The sequence below is a fragment of the Anas platyrhynchos genome, chromosome 3 (genome assembly GCF_047663525.1).
Source record: "Anas platyrhynchos isolate ZD024472 breed Pekin duck chromosome 3, IASCAAS_PekinDuck_T2T, whole genome shotgun sequence".
NCBI classification, from domain to species: domain Eukaryota; kingdom Metazoa; phylum Chordata; class Aves; order Anseriformes; family Anatidae; genus Anas; species Anas platyrhynchos.
Genome location: NC_092589.1, coordinates 108,490,534 through 108,496,147, shown reverse-complemented (window position 1 = coordinate 108,496,147; position 5,614 = coordinate 108,490,534). Strand labels below are relative to the sequence as shown.

General features: G+C 34.3%; 1 long non-coding RNA gene across 1 annotated transcript; it reads right to left on the bottom strand.

The window, feature by feature from the left end:
• Positions 1-1,673: 1,673 nt before the first annotated feature.
• LOC110351869 (uncharacterized) lies at positions 1,674-3,319 on the bottom strand. The gene is made up of 3 exons (XR_002399871.4): positions 3,236-3,319; positions 2,870-2,984; positions 1,674-2,716 (listed from the first exon to the last, which is right to left on the bottom strand). It is a non-coding gene; the product is annotated as an uncharacterized lncRNA (long non-coding RNA).
• Positions 3,320-5,614: the final 2,295 nt, after the last annotated feature.

Sequence of the window (5,614 nt, the reverse complement as noted above, 5' to 3'; positions counted from 1 at the left end):
TAATCTACATCACAAGGTACACTATGGGACACCACTTACAAAAATCTATATTGTACCTGTCCTTTTTATTTATTTATTTTTATTTATTTTTAACATACCTCTTAATGTTGTAATGTTTAAGATGAGCATTTTATTCTTCATCATTCTTAGAGGAACTCTACCACAGAACAATGACGTGTAAGGGGCAGCCCGCAGGCCTCATTTTGTAATTGTAATTTTGTAATTTGTAGACCCTTCTCTATAACACTTTTTCCTTTTTTGTAATTTGAAAATAGAAATTTTTATAAATATGTGGTTTAAATAAGCGGGCCAGATTATCCAGTGACAAAATTCATCTGTAGCCTTCAACATGTCTTGATACGCAGTTTATGATAGCCAAGAAGCTGGCCCACATTAAGATGAAATATATACAACAGTTCTCACCAGTTTTCTCAATCTGTTATGTACAAGGTTGTTTCCTAATCATTTCAGTTGGGGGGAGGGGGAGGGATGTCTGCCTTCTCCCCTTTCCTTCCCTTCCCCCTCCCCTCCCTTTTTTTTTAATCAGTTTTGGACACATTTTCCTCTCTGGTTAACCTAGCTCTGACTAGGATGAAAAAGGCATTGTCCTCTGCTGGAAGAGTTATGTGATGAGGAAACCACATTTGCAGGAGACAAGCTTGTGGTCAATTTTCTCCCTGTGTACAGAGCAAAGAAAAGGCTTTTTGTAAAGAAGAATTTAAAATAGGGTTTTCATGAATCATTGTTTGCTGGACATGCCAGGGAAGTCTAAATTAAGGAAGACATCTTTTCACTTAGCTAGGGAAAGCCACAGTTCATAATTCTTTCAAAAACACACAATGGCAAACTTTGTATTATTTAGATACTAAAAGCAAAGCCAGAATAGATTCAAAGCTGGCTAGCTGTATTTTATAATTCTCTAGGAAGTGTGTTTTATGAGAATTGAAGGGGAAAAAAAAACTTAACTGCAGTAGAACTGTTCAGGAATTTCTGACTACATGGATACTCATTTTTAAATGTTAATATGCAAAAACTAACTTTTTATAGGAAAGAGAAAGTTTGGAAGGAAAACCCCTTGAAATACTTCACAGTAACAAAAGAAATTTCAGGTTTTATTTGAATTAGACAAAAACTTAAGAGATCAAGAGCCTGGCTAATGTCCCATAGTCTTGAGGCATAGGAAAACAGGCTTCCAGTACAAAACATGTATGACAAGAAAGATGAACAGAGATCTGTTGGTGAATGTCCTAGTGTTATATATTCTAGGGTTATATATTCGTGCCAAAACAATGCTATTTTTACAAGTTTTATCAGCTCCCAACAGGAGAAAAATGCAGGTGCTACTTAACAGGCTGGTGATGGGACACACCTGAATTATGCGAGTCTGAGAAGTAATTCCCTGCACCAAGTGGGGCAGAACAGTAACTTTCTCTCAAATTTTTCATAAAAAGAGAGGGAGGCAACCTCATGAGTCAAATCATCATCAACATTAATTATTAATAATTAATCTGAAATTATTAACTATTTCTATTCTTAAATATAATAGCATGTTAGTTTAATTCCTCCTACAATAAACTGGTCTATGACCATTTATGCCATTTTGTTTATCTGGGAAATAGTTTATTACTTTGGTTATGCTATGAAATTTGTAACACAAGAACATAGGTGTCTGAGGAAAATATGTTTACTAAAATTAACTCAAACTAAAACCACGCTCCAAAGGATCTTACGTTTCATTTATGTCAAGATCTGGAAAGAAAAAATCCAGAGGCTCTTGGAGGAATGGATTATGTTACCAGATGAATTAAAAATTCTTAAATTAGGGATGTTTTAAATCTGAATCAATATTTTAGCAATGCAATCATAAGCCTTAGAAATTTTTGAAACTGTGAAATAAAGCTAACCTTTCTAGTAGTAGTATTAATAATCTTCAACTTTATTGTTGTTTACTTACATTGTACTTCACAGTCATCATCTGGATGAGAGACAAGTATACTGAAAGTACTAGAAGCACACACACGCCATCATTATTGAATTTTGATGTTTCATTATAATTCTGATGAATTTATCCCTTATATTCAACCTTTAGCTTTGTTCTTTGAATTGGGATAAAATTCAATAAAAACTGTAGCTTGAGCCAAATTTTATTTTCTGTTCTGTTCATTCATGACTATAAATCAAAATTTGAAAAGATTTATATCATCCATGTGAATGAGAGATGAAGAAGTCATACTTTCAGCTTCATTACTCAACTGAAAATATTGTAATCCTTTATTTTTCCCTGAATGTTCTTGTTTGGCAGAATACACCCTATATAGACAGTCCACTGACTGGGTCAAGTGTATAAATTATACTGTATCCATGGTGCTGTTACGGTGTAAAAGAAAAATAAAGGTTTGCAGAGAAAGTCAATAAAACAGTACTATAGAAGGGGAAAAAACAAGGGCTTTGAGCAATATCGTTTTTAGAGTTCAAATAGAAACAATTTAAATAGTTGCTGAGATTAACTATCTTAAACTGAACCGTGATAATTAATTAGCTAGCTGGAGAGAAAAGGGCAGTTATTATCAGAGAGGAATATTAACAAAAAGAAGGTGATAAAAAACATCAGTTCTGTGAGCTACAGGAACAAACAAATGTTTATATACATCATGGGAATAACTCTCTTCAGTCAATTTTTGAAGATGTTATCAGCTTCAATGCCGTAAGTCATCTTCTGTGGATATTTTAAGCATTAAGGAAATGAAGAAAGAAAAATTATTTTGAAAAGATTTTTCTCTATAGTCCTTCACTGACTGGCTTTTTGAGGTCATCTGGATGCCTAACGTTAGTTTCATAGGTGATTTTTAATCTATTAGCTGAAGGATACTGCATTCAGGAATGCATACAGTCCGCTGGATTTAAGTAGTTAATTTTGTGTTGGGAGTAGTTTTTGGTGTCTCTAGACAGGCAGGATTGGTTAATATAGAAACTAAGAAATTATCCTGAAAGATCATAAGATAAGGCTTTCATCATGTGGATCAAGCTCTTTACTAGGAAATCACAATTTTCTAAATTATTTGACGAATTATAGTAAGCATTAGATTTTCTGTGGAAATACTCAACAGCCAAACCACAAAAGCTCACTTTAAATTCCACCAAAGTCAGTTCACAGCATAAAATCAGGTCTCAAGTTGGACCTAGATATAATCAGCATAATTAAAAGTTAAATTCATAAGCAAAGGGAAGAACATACTTTCATAACAAATAAAGGCCAGAGAAACCAAGATGAATCAAAACAGAAATATTTTCTCAATATAGCAGTCTTGTTTCTACAGCTCTTTTCCTACTGGTTTATATCATCCAGCTCCTGGGAAATCAGGTGCTTCCTGCCAATTGAAGATCATTAACACTCTAAAAACAAACACATGTTTTTCTGTAGATCCTTGTTAGCATAATATTAAGACTCTTGCTTTATAGGAAGACATTCTGATCTAACCTCAGACAGGTAGGAGTTTCACTATGTTTGGTTATTGTTGTTGTTTTTTATATTAAATGAAACAAGTGTTTAGTTTATATCAGGTTGTAAAGAAATCAAGATAACACTGAAGACAAGAAAAGAGGAAAAAATAAAGCTCATTTTTAAGTAACTTTGGATATCTATAGTGGAAGAAGCTATTTAAGCTAATAACACCCCAAGAACATAAATGCTTATAGTGTAAATGCTTACATTTATTAAAGTGAATGCCATTCTGAATTATTTTAAGAAGTAACCTTTAAGTTATGATGTCATGGTCTTAAGTCTGAGTTGATTTCAGTGGCTTCAACACAGCAACATACTTAAGCAATGGCCTAATTTTAAGCATATGAATAGTCCTATTGAAGTCAGTGAGATATTCACATATTAAAGATATGCTTTAGAGCTTTGCTGAATCAAAGCCTATGTGAGTAATATGCAACGTGTGTTTTTTATTGCAATAACTCCGTTACATCACTTTACCTTTAGGTAGTAATTTCTCTGTACACTAGAATTAATGTTTTCAGAAAGCTCTCTTAAATTTTTAATATTTTGGCATTTTTAGAGCATATGCTGGTAAATTAGTAAGGCTTTTATTCTTTCCAGTGCTTCATAATAGCAGTAAAATCTAATAAAATATAAATCAATGTTTTGGCTACTGCATTAATTGAATAGTACAGCTGTTTCCATCTTGCAGTTAGGACTGAAAATATAATTAGAGACATGCTAACATTTTTTTCAATGCATCATATAAAAAAAGAGATGAGCCTGAATAGTAATATCATTTATGAAAGTAGCAAAGATCTTTTGAGGTGTTTAATAGTTAAACAGCTAAACACATCTATCACTTACCTCTCAAATCCTTAGAAGTGTAGGTGGTCGTAACAAGTTCAGAAAGTATCTGTATTTTCAAATGATTTTGTTGTCCTTCATCTGCAACTTACAAGCTGTCATTGATGAAAGCATAAAACTAGAGTATATCATAAACTGCAGGTTTTACATGTGCATCAATCTCCCAGATCAGCTAAAGAAGAAAGCTGGGTTGTAGTACACCGGAACCTGAAGATGGAAACTGTGAAGAAGGAAACCTTGCCTCAGAAGTGTTTGACATTCTGTTTTGATCTTGGTTAACATCTGAGCAGAACACAGTATTCTGGTCTTGGCAGCGTATCTGGCCCCTTGAATCAGGATGGCAGAGTACTGCCAAGAACAGGTCATCCCAGCCTCAGTGAACTTCTCCAGCAGCTACACAGGAGGTGCAAACTCATCAGCTGTATGCAAATTAAATGAAGAACTTAGGTTTTTGACATCTTCCAACAGGATCTGCAGTAGGGTCAAAGCTTGTTTTTTCGAACAGGTAAGATACGCTATTTTCCTTCCGTATCAGTCAGATACTCAGTATATTGAGATCTTCCCAAACAAGCCTTACTGTAAACTATTCATATATCAAGATATCCTACAGCAGTCTTTATAAAAATAAATGAACTACTGACATTAAGCTGAAAGGTAAGCAAAGGTGCTGAGTGTTAAACATATTAAGAGGGAGAGAAAATCTGTTAATCGTTTTATTAATGTTTTCTTTTCTGCAGAAATCCTTGAAAATGCTCGTAATTCTTTACAGCTGACAGGCTGCTGATTTTGCAGAAAGAAGAGGTTTTTCAGTCCCTTAACTCTAAGTCACAGTTGTTCCTTGTTTTAACTACTGGAGAATTAGTTCAATAACCTCCCAAATAGTGAGTGCCTATGCACTTACAATATAAAAAGGTCTGCATCTGAGAAAAATTATAGTCAAACAAATACTACATTGAAATACAAGTTTAATGAGCTACACTGGAGCTGTGTAAGAGACTGTCAGTCATTTTGCCCCCATATGGATTTTTACAGTGCTGTTACTTCACTTGTTTCAGCAGATTTAGTCCTTATTCGAAGGATTCCCCTCTTTCCTATGCACTAAGTGGCTCTCAAACATTCTCAGGCAGGAAGGGGCAGACAGGGTTGAGGCTTTGGGTCTGTGATCTTCTCGAACTGGTTACAGTGCCCACAGTAAAGTCAGGCTCATCTGTCCATGTTGTTTAGCACTAGTACTGTCTTGAGGACTGTTGTTAAAGCACCTTCATA